This window comes from Mustela erminea, chromosome 10 (genome assembly GCF_009829155.1).
Source record: "Mustela erminea isolate mMusErm1 chromosome 10, mMusErm1.Pri, whole genome shotgun sequence".
Classification (NCBI taxonomy): Eukaryota; Metazoa; Chordata; class Mammalia; order Carnivora; family Mustelidae; genus Mustela; species Mustela erminea.
The window spans coordinates 104,683,225-104,700,869 of NC_045623.1; the positions used below are offsets into that span (position 1 = coordinate 104,683,225).

The 17,645-nt window shown below is 52.5% G+C and overlaps 1 protein-coding gene across 18 annotated transcripts in view; it reads right to left on the reverse strand.

Moving 5' to 3' along the window:
• The window catches only part of CAMTA1 (calmodulin binding transcription activator 1), an 821,619-nt gene that overhangs the window by 52,569 nt on the left and 751,405 nt on the right, over positions 1 to 17,645 (reverse strand). Inside the window, exon 1 of one of the 18 annotated variants that reach the window (XR_004276411.1) lies at positions 1,114 to 1,169. The exons of 16 other annotated variants lie outside the window; for them this stretch is intronic. The gene's annotated coding sequence lies outside the window, so the exon portion shown is untranslated. Of the gene's footprint in view, positions 1 to 365; positions 582 to 1,113; positions 1,170 to 17,645 lie in introns of those variants that run through there. One more of the 18 variants, XR_004276413.1, reaches the window with a different exon arrangement.

Genomic DNA, 17,645 nt, shown 5'->3' on the forward strand with positions numbered 1-17,645 from the left:
CTCCATCAACACGCGCCGCTCGCGCTCCGCCGAACACCCCCTCCCTCACTCCCGCGCCGTAAACACACGCCGGTGCCCACGCACACTCACGCGTCAAAACACTCCCTCCTCGCGTGAGCACGCGCGCCCCTCACGCCCCCTCCCCCCTCCGGGGCCGCGCGTGTCCTCGCGCCCACTCCTCAAACACACCCCGCGCCCCCTCTCGCGAACACGCGCGCCCCCCACGCCCCGGTCGCGGCGCGCGCCCGCCCCCAGCCCCGCCCCCGCGCTCCCCAGCCGCCCCGCGCGCCCCCGCCGGCCGCCGGCCGCCGCCCTCGCCCCGCACGCGCCCGGCCGACTCTCCCCTCGGCCACACGCACACTCACTCGGACTTGGAGAGCACGGCCACCGCTCGGTCCGACTGGCGCCGAGCCGCCTCTGCGTTCCTCCTCCTCTCCCGCGCGGCCCCCGCCCGGCCCGGCCCGGCCCCGACAACCTAGCCCGGCCCCGACCCGCTCAGCTCCACACGCCGCAGCTGGAACGACTCGGGCTCCGGGTACCGCTGTCTCCCCGCCACAGCCCGAGTGCGACGCCCGGACCAATGGCCGGGCGCGGCGGTGAGCTCACCGGCCTCGGCCCCGCCCTCCTGGCCGCACGGGCCAATCGGAGGGCGCGACGTCACCCGGAGCCGGGCAGAGGCAGGTGTGGGGCGCGGAGCCGCTCGGCGCGGGGACTGCGCCGGAAACTGCGCCGGAGCCGCGCGGCGCCGCGCTGGACGGCGGCGGCCGGGCCCGGAGGGCGCGGGCGGAGCGCGGCCCCGCGGCCCCGGGCGCCCGCACGCGAGGGCCCGGCCGGCCACGGCCTTCGCGACGCCGCGGCCCGCTCCCCGCCCAGATTCGCGGAGGCCGGCTAGGGGGGCGGCCGCGGTCCGCTCGAGGGCAGTGGCGGTCCGGAGCCCGACGGCCGCGCCCGCTCCCCCGGGCTACGGCCCCGAGAGGCTTCCCCCCGGGCCCACGCGGCGGGGGGCGCTCGGGCCGCGCTTGCCCGACCGCGCGGCGCGGCCCCACCGACTCCCGGCCCCGCGGCGCCGTCGAGTCCGCGCTGGAGACCCGCGCCCAGGGGCCCCCCGCGTACCCGGGCTCGGCTCCCGGAGCGGCCCCGGCGCGCCCTGCGGCGGCGGCGTCTGCAATGCAGCCGCGGAGGAGCCGGCGCTGCGCTGAGCGGCGAGCGGGGGAGCGCGGAAGGCTGGGCGGGAAGGAGGGGCGCAGTGCGCGGCAAGTCGGCCGGGGCCGTGAGGGCGCGGGGGCAAGTCCTGGGCACCGCGGGCGTGGGCCAGGGCGCGGCCGCGGACGTCTGGCTCGTGACGGGGAATGGCGAGTCCCCTGAGCATTCGGGAGCGTCCGAGGCTCCCTCGCGGGAGGTGCAGGGCCCCACCTCCGCAGCTGGAGTTCCAGGGCCTCCGCCCACTCCTCGAGTCTAACCCTGGTGTCCAAAAGTTCTGGCTGCGGCTTGGCTTTCTCACTTGGACACTTCTGCATTACAACCTCTCGCCTCGCCTCCCGCCCTAAGTCCGAGTCACACAGAGTCAAGGCTCCCGTGTCCAAGCAGCCCTCCCGGCGTCCCAAGTGGACACCATCACCCTTTCTCCGTTCCCTATGTCATTCGTAGCCCTGCTGCTAGTCAATCGCCGCTGCTCCCACACCCACCTACGGCCTTGCACACACAAAGCATTTGACCCACGCGGACTTTCTGGGAGGCTCTCGTCCCTTTTTCCCTCCATCTTGTCAATTACCTTTAAAATTGATAATGTCACTTTCCTGCCATCTGGGTTAAAAAGAATCTCCAAAGATGGGGAGGGCGTTTTTTTTTTTTTCTTACCCTACCCGAACATGCGTGAAAACCATAGAATTTTGCACAACCCTTAAGCCTGTAGGATCAAAAATGAGTAATAGGTTAGAGGCCAAGCCAGGGATGCTCCCGGTGAGGCTGGGTCCGGTTCTGTGCCACGCATTGGAACCAGGGAAGCAAGCAGGTCAGGTACAGTTGCACTCTTGGGGGCTGACCATGGCTTCTGGTCTGCAGCCAGTCCCTCCCTGCCCCGACGAAGTCACAACACCCAGTGCTGTTCAGAATCCTGCTCCACCAAGCCCTTCCTGTTCCTGCCACCGCCTGTGTCCATCTTGCTCTCACCACACAGGACCCCTGCACTTCCCAGCTCTGCCTCCCAGCTCCCCTTTATGGACTGGGGTACCCCTATCCATTCCTTAAGGCCTGGCTCACCCCCAGCAGAACTGACCCAGGAGGGTTGTTAATGCATTCCTATCACAGCACTTCCCGAGTGGCATCTATTGCTGGAAAGGAAAGGGTTAGTAATCAAGAAGGAGGGTGCTGGAGACAGACCATCTGGGTTCAAAGTTAGACTCTCCCACTTGCTAGCTGCATGTCCCACTTGTCCTGCCTTCATATCAATGCATGAGAATTAAATGAGCCAATAGTTGTACTTATACCAGTGCCTGGTGCATAAGGCACATTTATTACAAATTGGCTCCAGCTGCTACTAGAATTCAGGGTATCTACTAGACACCTAGGTATGCTACTAGAAGTTAGGGTGGCCACTGGGAAGGGGAGGGGAGGGCTTCTGGGTTTCTAATAATGTTCCATTCTTGACCTGGGCACTAGTTTGAGTTTGTGAAAACTCTTTGAGCTGAGTTGCACATACTTACTCTATGTGCATTTTTCCATATGTTTAGTGTATGTTGATAAAAAGTGCTCTAAAAAACTGGTTGTTATTAGCTGAGACTGAGACAGCTCTAATCTTGAGAACAAGGACAAGGTCTTAACTTATCCTGGTACCTCACACGAGGCTGGGCACACTGTAAGTCCTCAGATAAGAGTTACTGAACAGCTCTGACTGGATTGTGAGCCACAGAGAACAGCTGGAGAGGCGGGATCCTGAGGGGCAATGCCTGCCTTTCTTCTCTACCCGGCCAGTGAACTCAGGGTGACTAGGATCCTGGTTCGGGCACTTGGACCCCTGCTAAAGAGAAGGTGCCTCCACTCTTTACTGTCTCTCAGTCGGGGATGTTTTCCCCTTGGGTTTGTTTTAAAAAGGCAGAGGTTCAGACCTGGACATCCTAGCTGCGTGAGGAGGGACATCCTGACCCTTCACCCTTCCTCCAGCAGCCCCGTGTCCACCTGCCACGTGAGAAAGGTAGTCGTGGGGGTTTCAGCACATTGGCTCTGCCCTGGTGATACAGTTGGGGTCGGCAGCCTGGAGCCCCCCTTTCAGGCAGCCTGCAGGGACATTTCTGCAGGAGGAAGTCCCCTTCCCTGTTGCTCTGCTGGGCCCATTACTCTCCTGGAAGACCTGCCATTCTAATTAATTCCCCCACTGTACCTCTGTCTCAGGATGGAGACCACAAGAACAAATGCCCTCTTTGGGCCCATTCATGGAAAGTCAGATGGCACTGGGTGGGGTAAGCCGGATGCTTCTGAAGCAAGCTCAGAGCTCTGACAGCCTGCTAGAACAAAGTACCCAGAGGTTGTCTCTCCTTATGGGTATTCATGTTTCTTTCTTGCAGGTTAGGAAATGACAGGGTCAGGCATGCATGTGCTTAAGGCAGATTATTACCCTAGATTTTTATGGGACGTTGAGTATGCCTGGCTTGTTTTTAAAAATGGGGAAAAAGAAACCTTTGCTCAGTGCTGTCTCACTTGGCAGCATCCAGACCAAGTGCAACCTTCAACCCTTAAAGCAGGGATGGTGAGTGTTTATCCCAGCCTTATCCTCTGCTGAGGGTCTCATGATGAACCAAAGGGGTACATCCTGGTGCAGATGAGGAAGAAGGGAACTAAAGTTTGTTGGATGCCTGTTATCTGCCTGCTCTTACGCTAGATACGCTCATACACTGTGGGTTTCTCTTGCAAGTTGGATATGTATAGAGGAAAAAAAGGCTTTAAGAAGTCAGATAAATTGCCTAAAGGCACACAGATTGTAAGTGGCAGAACAGGGTTTTAGGTTCTGAGCCTGTTTTCATTCTGTGCCTCTCTGAGAGTTCTCCAAGTGCCTAAAAACTCTCGCTACCATTTAGATACCATTCGTTTAAGAAGGCAAGTCTGGGAAATTTCTAAGAATGACCACGTTTTTTCCCCCAGCCCTGGCAACTGTGAAAGCCTGTTTACGTAAAGATGTAGACTCTACCCAGACAGGTCCCTGAGTGTCCGCGAAGAATAGAGCTCGCCCTGCAAACTGATGTTGGACTTGAGTACAAGTGGGGAATAAAGCGCTGAAACTGGGTTGTTTGTTAGTGCAGTACAACTTTGTCTCTTCTAGCTCATAAGAAATCAAATCTGTTCCTAAATATAACGACTTCCAGTGAAACAACAACAACAACAACAAAGAGGAGTCTTCTCAAACTAAATGATAATTTAAAAATAATTGCAAGATGCATATTCAGTATATCTTTAAGGGCACTAAGAAATAATGGAGAAAAAAGAGTCTTTTCAATAAATAAGTCTGGACAACTGGATATCTCCATGCAATAAAATGACCTTGGACCCCTGCCTCACACCATATATAAAAATGAACTCAAAATGGATCAAAGACCTAATTGTAAGAGCCAAAACTACAAAACACATAGGAGGAAACACAGAGGTGAATCTCTTGTCCTTGGATTTGGCAATGATTTCTTAGATCTGACATCAAAAACACAAGTAACCAATAGATAAATTTGGCTTCATCAAAATTTAAAACTTCTGTGCTTCAAAGGACTCCACTGAGAAAATAAAAAAGATAGTTCACTGAATAGGAGAAAATATTTGCAACTCATGTATGTGATAAGAGACTTGTGTCTAGAATATAAAAAAATAATTACAAAAAAATAATTACAAATTATTTTTTTAAGTAGCCTAATTTTTAAAAAAAAAAAATGGGCAAAGGATCTGAATAGATATTTCTCCAAAGAAGATAAACAAATGGCCAATATCATATGAAAGAATGGTTGATATCTTCAGGCATTGGGGGAATAAAAATCAAAACTACAATGAAATATCACTTCACACCCAGTGGGAAGGCTATAATAATTATTGGACAATAACAAGTGTTGGTGAGGATGTGGAGAAATTGAAACCCTTATCCCCTGTTGATGGGAATGTAAAATGCACCTGCTTTAGAAAACAGCCTGGCATCAGGGAAATACAAATCAAAACCACAATGAGATATCACCTCACACCAGTCAGAATGGCTAAAATCAACAAGTCAGGAAATGACAGATGCTGGCGAGGATGCGGAGAGAAAGGGGAACCCTCCTACACTGTTGGTGGGAATGCAAGCTGGTGCAGCCACTCTGGAAAACAGCATGGAGGTTCCTCAAAATGTTGAAAATAGAACTGCCCTATGACCCCGCAATTGCACTATTGGGCATTTACCCTAAAGATACAAACGTAGTGATCCAAAGGGGCACGTGCACCCGAATGTTTATAGCAGCAATGTCCACAATAGCCAAACTATGGAAAGAACCTAGATGTCCCATCAACAGATGAATGGATCAAGAAGATGTGGTATATATACACAATGGAATACTATGCAACCATCAAAAGAAATGAAATCTTGCCATTTGCGACAACATGGATGGAACTAGAGCGTATCATGCTTAGCGAAATAAGTCAAGCAGAGAAAGACAACTATCATATGATCTCCCTGATATGAGGAAGTGGTGATGCAAACATGGGGGCTTAAGTGGGTAGGAGAAGAATAAATGAAACAAGATGGGATTGGGAGGGAGACAAACCATAAGTGACTCTTAATCTCACAAAACAAACTGAGGGTTGCTGGGGGGAGGGGGTTTGGGAGAAGGGGATGGGATTATGGACATTGGGGAGGGTATGTGCTTTGGTGAGTGCTGTGAAGTGTGTAAACCTGGTGATTCACAGACCTGTACCCCTGGGGATAAAAATATATGTTTATAAAAATAAAAAATTAAAAAAAAAAAGAAAAGAAAACAGCCTGGCAGTTCCTCAAAAGTTTAATGATAGAGTCACCCTATGACTTCATAATTCCAGTCCTAGGCATATCCAAGGGAAGTAAAAACATATGTCCATACACATGGATACTCATTTAGCAATAAAAATGGAATGAAGCACTAACACATGCTGTAACATGCTAAATGAAAGAAGTCAGCTGCAGAAGACCATATATGTAGGATTCCATTTACATGAAATGTCCAGAATAGGGAAAATTATCGAAATTGAAAATAGATGAATAGTTGTCTTGGGCTTGGTTGGGGGGAGTGCTGGGGAGAATGGGGCATGACTGTTAATGGATATGGGCTTTGTTTTTGGAAGAATGAAAATGTTAGAAAGTTCCATTGTAATGATGTCTGCACAACCCTGTGAGTCTAAAAAAATTCTTTGAATTGTACTCTTGAAATAGGTGAATTGGATGGTATGTTAATCGTATCTCAATATGGTTGTAAAACCCACATAGGATAAGGAGGAAAAGAATGAAATATAGAAAACGATCAGTGGATTAATGCTGGAAAAGGAGACTGAAGGCTAGGAAAAGGAAGGCCAAGGTCAGGAGGCCTGATAGCCTACCCTCAGAATCAGTCTGTCCATCCTTGTTCACCAAACCCTTTGTGTCCAGCCCAGTGTGGGAAGCATGGGTAGAGAATCCAGGTGGACAGGCTCTGCTGTGACTGTTCTTGAGGAGACGAGACAGACACGGCAGAAGCACTGAGTCAGTGAGCAAAATTTCTAATTATGCTTCTGAAAGGTTGTAAAAAAGCCAGGGGTGAGTCTGTCAAATTCATTCCTGCAGTGATTACCTCTTTTTCAGCTCGGGATCCTGGAGGGAACAGCGTCCTGAATTTGGGGTTCCCTTTGAAGAACTCCTTGGTGTGTTGGGGTTCTCCATCACAATTGTTGGCTGATTCCGGGGCAAAGATAAACTTTGCAGAGAGCCTCAAACCCCTCTACCTGAGCTGCAAATGTCCTTATCAGAGCCCCCCAACCTTCCATATGAGGCAGATACGGAGGGTAGGGCGAAGGGCTCAGGACTGGGTTCAGCAGCTTGGACTCCAGTTCCAGTTCTACTGCTAACCACTGGTGTGGGAAACTCATTTCTTTTCCCATGCCTCACTTCTTATTTTGCAAAATGAGGTCAAAGACTGTGCAGATGGGGTGCTAGTGTTGTCCAGCACGACCTGGCCTGATACAGCAGCCGCCCCTCTGCTTCAGCTGCAGGGACTCTGGATTTGAAATGACCAGTCTCCCAAAGGCAGCTGCATGCTCGAGCCCAAGCAACCCATAGCATCAAGAGAAAAAATGCATGCTGGTTGTTTTTAGACGCTAACCTTTGGGGTGGTTTGTTATGCAGTAGTAGATAACTGTGGGGGGGGGGGACATTGGTAAAGGGGGTGGTGGGGAGAAAAGTTGTTTGTTACCAAGGCAAACCATGCTACCATGATCTGTATCAGCCTGGGAAGGCTGTCAGAGCTAATCTGGACGGTGGAGGGGATGCATTAGCCATCAGCCTGAGAAGGTGGGATTTCCCTTGAAGAACATAATGCAGAAAGATAATCCAAAGAAGCTGGGGGAAGACACCGACTTCTTCTCCCCAGAGGCTTATACAAGCCCATCTGTTCCAGGCGAGCTGATGACCTACACGGCTAGTCTTTCTGTGAGTGTAGGCATCCTCTGCTCTAAGAGGCACAGAGTTATCAAGAAGGCAGATAATCCAAAATGCATTCAGGGAGTGGTGGTGTGTGATGATAAAGCACCCAATAGGCTTTAGTGTCTGGGAGCCCTGAGTCGGAACCCCTAGCTGCGTGCCATAGGACAAGTCAACTGACTCCTCTGGATTCAGGTTCCTCTTCAGTAAAATGGGAATGGAAACATCTGCTGGAAACACGGAGAGGATGACATTGGATAATGAATGTAAAGTGAGTAACCCAGAGCCTGCTGGGCGCCCAGGGAGGGCTTGGGGTCTAGGACTATCTTCATGATAAAGCCTAGGATCTTTTGGAATGGTGGACTCTTTCCCACTATAATTTACTTCCTCTGCTGTTAAAATGAGCTTGCCTTCTCGGCACACAGTAGCTGGGTGCCTTAGGCATGGCCAGTGAGCACCCATGGAGGGAAGATAGAGCCTCTCCCCCAATCCTATTTCATAGTCATTCAGGAGGAACTTGGACCAGAGGACCCAGACCCTTTAGAGCATGCCAGTATAGCTCATGGGTCCCACCCAGGCTAGCCCAAGCCTACACCTCCTCTCACTTCTCTAAAGGTCCCATCTGTTCTAGGTCTCTGGGCAACATGGACCTTATGGAGAAGGCGGTGCAGTGCAGTAAGTCTCCAGGGTAATGAGAGCCCAGTGAGCAAGATGCCACATGGGGAGTGGAGAGATTTACTCTTCCTCTTGGGGTGATCATCACCATCATCATCATAGTCATTGTCATCATCGTCGTTGCCATTATTGTCATTGTCACAGTCATCATCTTCATCAGTGTCATTGTCATCATCATTGTTGCTGTCACCGTCATTGTCATCATCACTGTCATCGTCACTGTTGTCACCGTTATTGTCGTCATCAATATCATCATTGTTGCTGTCATCGTTGTCATTGTTATCATTATCGTCATTGTCACTGTCCCGTGATCATCGTCGTCATCATTGTCATCGTCGTTGTCACCGTCATCATCATTGTCATCATCATTGCCGTCATTGTCATCGTCATCATTGTTGTCATCATCACCATCATTCTCATCGTCATTGTCATCGTCATCAGGATAGCAGTCACTGAGCCCCAACTGCGCTTCTTACCCACATCCATTCTTTCTGTGTTTACACCAAGCCTGGGATGGAGGTGCTGCTGCTATCACAGCTCACACAGGAGGAAACTGAGGCCCAGCAGGCTTATGTAGCTTGTCCTGGACTACGCACTAGTGAGGAGCAGAGCCCCCCGAGCCCCCATGCTCTGGGGCTGGAGCTCTTAGCTGTTTGTTCAGCCTCACCGGAGCTAGAGAAGTGCAGCTACAGGGACGGTACAACCAGGTGGAACAAGGAAGCTAAGACAGACAATGGCGGCTTGGCTGCTGTCCCTCCCTCCCCCGAACACCCTTCCTGAAGCCATGCCAGTCAACTCGATGGCCACCCTTTGGTGCCGGAAGGACTCCTCAGACATCCTCAAAGAGTCAGGGTCATGTCTGGCTGTGGGCCCCCTAAGCCAGGCCAGTTGTGCCAGTCTGGGCCTGGGCTTTGTTTGAACCAGAAGCCTAAAATCCCTAGAAGGCAGAGCATCCAGCAGTGAGTGTTCTCTGCTCAGCAGACGGAAGGGCCTGGGCACCCCTGTTTTCCAGCTCTGGCACCCTGGAAAGGGTCTGTTCTCCAGGCTCATCTGTAAAACGGGGATGAAAATAGTGGCCGCATCAACAGGCACATTGTAAGGACTCAAGTGCGATGTTTGTGAAGGTCCCAGCCTGGTGCCCAAAGGCACTTGGTGCTTTGTCTTAGTCAAACAAGAGAGCAAGGTAACTGGTTCACACCTTGGCCAAGATAGAAAACTCTAGCAGAAGCCCTGGTGTTGAGGGACGGGCCCCTGTGAGGTCTCAAAGGGCATGTCTGGGGCCTTAGAAGAGCCCTCCGGCAGTGATGAAATCCCCTTCAGGCAAGACTTCCCTGGGGAGAATAACTTTTGGGGGGCTGAACTGTGTCCCCCTCAAATTCACGTGTTGAGCCCTGACTCCCAGACAGTATTTGCAGACAGGGTCTTCCAAGAGGGCATGACATTCAAATGACGCTGTTAGGGTAGGCCCCCACCCAATGTAAATTTCCTTACGAGGAAATTTAGACCGACAGAGAGACCCTGCGGATGGAAGCACGTACGGGAAGAATCCTGTGAGGACACCGTGAGGGGGTCACCATCAGCAAGCCCAGGAGAGAGCCCTCAGAAGAAACCAAATCTGGTATCAGACTCCCAGCCTCCAGAACTGTGAGGAAATAAAATTCTGTGGTTTAAGACAGTCTGTGGTGCTTTGTTATGGTTGCCAGAATGGAGGCAAGCTTTTTCTTCTACACATTTCCATACATCTTTTTGCCTGCCTAACAGCTTCCAGACCCTCATGGGCAGAATTCATGGGTCTCTGCTATGGCCAAATCAGGGCCCCAATCCCCAGAATCCTTCTGGAAAGGAGCTTAGGAAGCCTGGGTGCCTAGGGTCTGAGAGAGTGCCCCCTGGACCACTGCTGGCTTCTCTGTGAGGCAGGAAAACCTAGCAAGCCTTCAAAAGAGGCTGCCACGCACCCACTGTCCAATGGAGTCGTGTTTGTGATTGGAGCTGTTTACCTGAAAGGTACACTCAGAATGCACTTATTAAAACTGCCATGGTGTGCTTTCTCACACAACAGACACCATCCTTTCTTAACATGGAAATCCGATTAAAGAGAAAAGTCCGTGTTCTCTTAGAGGCAACAATGGAGTCCAGAGACTCCAGTACAGAGAGTACTGATGGTAGAAACAGCTTGGAGATCCCCATCCTGATGGTTGCTGCCTCCCCAAACCTGAGGCTCCCGCACCAGGAAAAAACAAGAGCTAGAAAGTTCCCCGTTTAAGGAGGCAACCAGCTACCGCCTAGGAATAATAATTACCGAGGTCGCGGTAGCTGCCACGTCACGTCGTGTTCTGAGTTACCAAAGAAGAGAAAAAGCAGTCAAAAGGGAAAGCACAATCGGAGGCAAGTGCATTTTAAACGGCACCCACCTCAGGCACCTCGGGGAAGCAAAACGGGTACGTGAGTTTTAGGTAGGGGCTAACGTGAGAAAAACAACAAAGGTGACCGGAGAAAAGAACAATGGGTCACGCACCTCTGGGCTCCTCCACCCCCAGCTCGTCTCTCTTTGACACCCCGGGTCATGTTTCTGCTGTGAACCCTCGTGGTATGGCCACGACCCCACGCAGACTGGCAGCTCGCCGGCTTCTATGGGACCCGTGGGTTGGGTCAGCCCCGTGCATGGCCATGAGCCTGAGAGGCACCATCCATCCCTTTCCAAAGAGAAATCCCCTGAGCGCCATCGCGAGACTGCAGCCCCGCCCAGCGGTCCTCCTGGCTTCAACTCACTTGTAAGTCATGTGGGAGATAGAAGACGAGCCACCCACTCACTGTCTTACTGGGTCTTCCACACGGGAAGGTCGGGGGAGGAATGATGTCTTTAATGCAGTCAGGCCCTGCAGTCAGACTTCTGCTCCACATGGGCTTTCTGCTGGGAGCCTCTTCTCTCTTGCTGCTTTTCAAGGGAGGAGCGCTAAGACTCGTGATGAATGCATTAGCCACTTCTAAGTGGCAGAGAACTGGGGGCTTTGAATGCCTCGGGCCCAGCCTGGTGTTGCTGTGTTGGCCATGGTTCTGGGTTGGCTCCCTAGCACCTCTGTGCAGGCCCTGCTCTGTGGAAGGAGCTGGCTTCCACAGCTCCCGGGTGACCCGGGCCAGGCCTTCCACTGTCAAAACAAACATCCCCGAGCTTACAAAATTAGAACCTTGAGTCTTAAGAATCACACCAAATTGTTAACATCCTAGAAGGTGGCTGAAGACTGCATATGCGTCTTCCCTTTCTCTTGGAGGTGAATTACTGAATGGGAACGCTCTTGCCAAGGCCCCCGTCCTGGCTCTGGGATCGCCATCTGTACCCAGCTGGTCACCATTTGCAAGGTCAGATCCATTCCCACCCCTGTCGGCAGAAGGAAGAGGAGCTCTGTGGGAAGAGGGGGAACTGGTTCTGGGGCTTCCTCCAGGCTCCCAGCCCCCAGCATCAGGGAGGGGAGGTGGAGGCGGAGAGAGGACAAGAGGGAGAGGCCGACTGCTCCAAACGGAGCTGCTCATAACCCGGCGGCAGCAAACGGAACCGTCAGGAGAGCACTTTTGCGAGAGGAGAACATTGCTAGAGCCGGGGGTGCTGTCTGCGGGATGGAGATGGGATGCAGGTTCATTTACAGAGCATCACAGCCTGTGGTGCAGGTGAGTCATTTAAAGAGGTAATTGAAATAATATGTTAGAATAATAAGCTTAGCCATCAAAGGCTTCTGGAATTTCTTATTTAATTCCCCATTAGATCGACTGATCTGTAATCTACTTACTTTCGTGTCTCTGCCCAGGAGATGTTGAGCTTTGGACAACACTCTGCAGAAGAAAAGCCATTTTTCCTTAAAAAAAAAAAAAAATGTGTTCTTTGGCCCCAAAGAATTGCTGAAGATGACACAAGATCTGTGTGGAGGCAACACTGTTTAAAATCAACAGCAACAAAGACAACAGAAGACACACATTTCCTCTCCCAGCACGGATGCAGGTAGAAATTGGTCTGCTACGGTGAGGAGGCAGGGAGGCAGGTGAGGGCAGGTGGGAACAGAGAAGGAGGAGGTGCTGCTCTGCTCAGTAAAAAATTTAACCTCGCCCCAAAAGAGGTCTGGCCTCTATCCTTGCCTTTGGGAGGTGATCTCTAAGCCCTTAGAATGTTCTGCTTTATGGGAGTGTCTTTGTTTGCCTGGGGGCCTCCGGTGGCTGGCTGTCCAGCAATGTGATTTAAGGTAAGGGCTGGTCACAGAGGGTATTTAAAGGGTGGGGTTGGCCACACGAAAAGGACCAACAACGTGATTTAGGGCGGGGCTTTTGGTCACACAGGATCAGCCAACTCTAGAGAGGCTGGGAAAGAATCGGCGGCTGGACAAGGACTCATGCTCACCCAACGGAGCCCCAGGAAATGCTCTGGACGCGGGGGCTCCAGCGAGCTTCCTTGGTTGGTGATACTCCGCCAGCACCGGCCCCCACTGATGTCGGGCAAACAGACACTGTCCATGACTCCACAGGGTGGCCTCTTGGTCTCTGCCCTCTGCACATCTTCCCTTGGCTGGTTTTAATCTGTGTCCTTTTCACATAATAAACTCTGAGTGTAATGGCTTTTGTGGGTTCTGTGAATGCTTTCAGTGCATTACTGAACCTGAGCATTAGGTCTTAGGCACCCCAGAACTTGCAGTTCGTATCAGAAGTCAGGGGGTCTTGTATGGACTGGGCACCTCGGACCTCACAGTTGGCTAACTCCCTCAGATTCTTTCTACATATGAAGAGCACTGCCATGAACAAACATTAAAGTTTTCAGGATCAGCCCCTGTCAAACACATTCCCTTCCTGATGGGGGCACAGAGGGATACCCCTGGCTCTCGTGCTGAGGACGATGACCATAAAACACCACTGACTGTCCATCAGTCCACCCATCGGTCTACCCATCAGCCCATCCATCCATCCATCCATCCGTCCATCCCTGGAAGAAACATTTATGGAGTAACCACTATGTTCTTAGTCTCTTAGGACATGATAATAATTAAGATAGAAGTCCTTGGCTTCACAGTTCAGCTGTATTCTCAACTTTGCCAATTTCATCCACATGCCTTAGCCCATTTCATGCAATGCCACCTCCATGCAGACATGTCACGGACTTCACTCTCCTGCCATGTGTTTCTCTGAGCTCTGGAGCCAATAGCCACTCGCTCACTATTGATTTTTCACATCATGTCCCAAAGGCCCTTCAAACTCAGCCCAACTTGTGACTAGTCCTCTCCAGTGTGAATGACACAGAACACCCATATTTAATCCACCTACAATTCATGAGTTGTCACCTCCTAAATGTCTCTTGCTCTGCCCCTTCTCTCCAGAACCACCAAGTCCAGCATCATCCCCAGCCCAGAGGATTCACTGTTCTATCCTCACCCACTCTGACCCTCCTTCTGCCATTGTCCAAATAGCAGCCAAGGGCCCTTCTCGAAATACACACCCTGGCCATGTCTCAAACCCTTAGTGTCTGCCCTCCTCTTGGGGACAAAGCCAGCTCTCCTTAGGCTGACCCACACAGCCTTATACTTGAGCCCCCAGACTAGCCTTTCTGGTCTTACCCCCCTTCCCTCTCTACCTCACCAGCCTTCCCATGCTCCCTTATACCCGTGAGGCTCCCTCCCACCACAGAGCTTTCTGTGGATGCTGTTCCCTCTGCCTGGAATATTCCTGCCTTCCCTCTTCATGGAGCTAACTTCTCCTTCCTCAGATCTCAGCTCAAGGGTCATTTCCTCAAGAAATTCCTCCCAGACATCCTGAGGAGTCATTCCGCAATTACAAGTGCCCCAAGCTCTTGGTTATTGGAGGGCTTGGAGGTCAGGTCTGATTTTTCCTCCACTAGATGGTAAGCGGGTTGAACACAGGCCCCTTCAAAAATGAACATTTTGTTCATTTGTTTTGATTCTAGCACTTGGCCCAGTGCCTGGCACCAAAGAGTGAACAAGCGCTTACAAAGAATAATTGCAAATGGAGGAATTTACAAAGTGTGATGGGAAAGTCAAGTAAAAAGAAGGTGTCCTACACATGGAGAAAAAGGACAAGGTGGGGAACTGGCTTTTAGAGAGGAGGGGGCTTAGAGTAGATGTTTAGATTAGAAGGGGTGGTATCCCATGCTGGACGGTGTGTTTATCTGGACCTTCCCAAGGAACAGGTGACCACCCTCTCCCCCCCAACAAGTGCTCCCTCAGCCTCATGCCTCCCTCCCTAACAGATCTCACTACATTGGGTTACGTTTGCTGGTTTCTTGTCTGTCTCTCCCAGTGGGCAGCACCTCGCACAGTGCCTAGCGCACACTGGGCGCTCTGTCCATCCTTTCTGAATGCATCGGTGGCATATAGCGTGGATGGGAAGACAAAGAAAGCGGCAGGAAACTGGCGATATGGGCTAAGAAAAGCCTAAGATAGGACAGTGACAGACCTGGGAGGAGGAAGCCCTGAGGGGTTTTCAAAGTCCTAATTCACAGACTGCTTGGCTGAGCAGGGGAAGCATCCTAGGAGAGGAGCAGGGAGAAGAGACGCTTCTACCTCTGGAGGCCAGGTCAGAAGCAGCAGGTCGGAAGCAGGGAGAAGAGGCCCACCGTGTGGCAGTCAAGAGCGAGCAGGTGGAATCGGACCGTGAGTGTGTGATTCTCTCTGCACCGCTGGCTGACTGCTGCGTCTGAGTGTCCTCATGTGGAGGATGGCGCACCTTGTAGGCTGCTGGAAGTTTAGTGCACCAACACATGTAAATGCTTCATGGATCCGGCCTGGCAGGTGTAACCTTGGGTGGGCAGCTCTGTCCTAACATGTAGCTTTTGCAGAAAGAGACAGTCATGGCGGCTCGGACGTCTCCCAGTTCTCCCATGTGTGTTAAGACGGCTGGATGCAGCTTGATGTCACAGAAATGACACACGTGGTCACCAGGGTGCTCCTGAGTGGGGTGAGGACTGCGGCAGGTTCCCTGCTCACGTGGCCAGCGCATCCGGGACTTGGGCAACAGAAAGGACACCTGGGACCCTCCCCCTCTGCTGATGTCAGAACCAGTCCCTCAACATGAGGGTGGGTGCCAGGGGGCTGCTTTTTCTCTCATCAGTGCGAATCGTAGGAAGGAGCATTGGCCCACTGGGCCAGGACACCTGAGCGAACACGGGCCGAGGGAAGGAAACCACATTCTGCCACACCACGATGGCTCCGAGCCAGCTCATTTCGTCCTGGCCTCCAAAGCTCCGGCAGGTGCGGCGGTGGGGGAGGGGAGCACGCTGAACCAGGAGTCAGGAGGGGCTTCTGCCCCGAATCAGGTTTGGGACCAGTCGCCGCCATTCTCTGGGCCCACATTCCTGCCAGAAGGATGGGGAGGTTGGGCTCGGTGCTGACTGTGCTTCCTTCAAGTTCTAACTCCCGAAGATTCGAAGTTTGTTTCTGGCGTGTCAACGATTTCCGCTCTGCTGCGGGTGTTTAAGATGTCTCCTGTTATTCCTACTAAGCACGGAGCGTCTGACACACCTGCCTGTCACTGTTTGTTCGCAAAGGACTTCGGGTTCACAAGTGTAAAGTGTCCTCGAGATCCTGCAGTGGAGGGAGCTGGTCTTCGGCCTGTCAGACTATTTTGTTCTTTTATTTTTCTTTTTTAAGATTTTACTTATTTATTTGACAGACAGAGATCACAAGGAGGCAGAGAGGCAGGCAGACAGAGAAAGGGAAGCAGGCTCCCTACTGAGCAGAGAGCCCAATGCGGGGCTTGATCCCAGGACCCTGAGATCATGATCTGAGCCGAAGGCAGAGGCTTTAACCCACTGAGCCACCCAGGCGCCCCAGACTATTCTGAACGGCTTGTCACAGGCGGGGACAAGGTCGCTGGGCTGCTCAGATAGATCGGAAACGTGTGTATTTGGGGGAGCTTTTAAAAGGAGAGGTCTTGCTCCTGGCCCTGGGCAGAGGCTGCTTTGCCTGCTCTGTCCCATGTGGAACTGGACTGAAGGGAGCGGCCTCCCCTCACCCAGCTCTGGGACCTCCGGGACTCACTTCCTCTGGGGGGCCAGACCAGCTCTGGCGCTGCCCCTGGCCTCTTCTTCCTGATGACGTTCTGAGTGTCAAAGTCTTAAGACGGTGGCTCCCCACGGCTGGTCAAACAGATCAACATCTCCATTCTTTTCCAGGGAGATAGATTCAGGGAGGCAGATCCCAGGAGAGGCTAAGGAAGCCAGCTGGCTTGACTGTCTGTATCCCCAAGCCTTCTGGTCTCTTTGGGGTCCAGCTTGGCCAAGAGGCCTTTCGTTGAAGTTATGGCGTCTGGAACATGGCTGCCCCCATCCAAATGATGTGGTAGGATAATGGGGGTCCCATACATTCATTTGATGAGCTAGGGGTACAGTTGCCCGAGGGGGCCTGCCAGGAGGTCTTTGGGCCCATCTGCAGGATTCCTGCTTTCCGGCACCAGCCGGGGGTTTGGATGAGAGCCATCTCCACGGGGTCTGACATCCACATGCCCTTTGGCAGTAAGACACAGTTGGTTCCTGCCTTGGGGCTCACCCCAAGCCCCTGTACCCCAGTGGGGAGCAAGTGGGAGGGAGTTTGTCCCAGGGATTCGGAGCAGGTGCAGGATGTCTCCCCAGGCCCAGGGACAGGGAAGCTGCTTTTCTGGGGCCCACAAGTCTACGGGCCAACACCAGAAGGCAAGACAGGCAAAGCAGGACCCGTCTTTCCTCTTGCGGCACAGGAAGGGCAAGGTAGGGGAGACACAGCACCTCCTGGGTCAGGTAGGAGTCAGAGAGGCTCCTGGGCCTTCCTGCCCTGCCCTGGACCGGCTCTAAGCTCAGAGACAGGTTTGGCATCTTCTCATCCAGAACTTTCCGCCATTTCTCTGGTTCTTTTTCAATTCATGTTGCTCCCTCTTGGCTGAGGGTATGCCTCCATGGGGCTTCATCCGCCTGGAACGCTCTGCCCCATGTTTCACCTGACAGGTGACACAGCTTCCCACATCCTTTTTCTTGACACCCTCTCCTCTCCTAGCCTCCCTGGGATCACGTCCTTCTATCTTCTTCCTGACCTGTTGGATGTGTCTCCCCGGGCTCTTGGCCAGCCTCCTTTCTGTCTGACATCCAGATGTCTGGGGGACGCCGCAGTGGACCGGCCCCCTCCCCGCTCCTTTATCAACGCTCTTCCATGGAGCCATGGCAGTTGGCTCATGACTTTAAATTCCATCTATGCCCTGATGACTCTTAAATTTTATCTCCACTCTGGCCTGTCCTTGACCTGCAGGCTTCCAGATGTACACTTGGTGACTCTAACCAGGCAGCAGAGTGCGACGGAACCGAAAC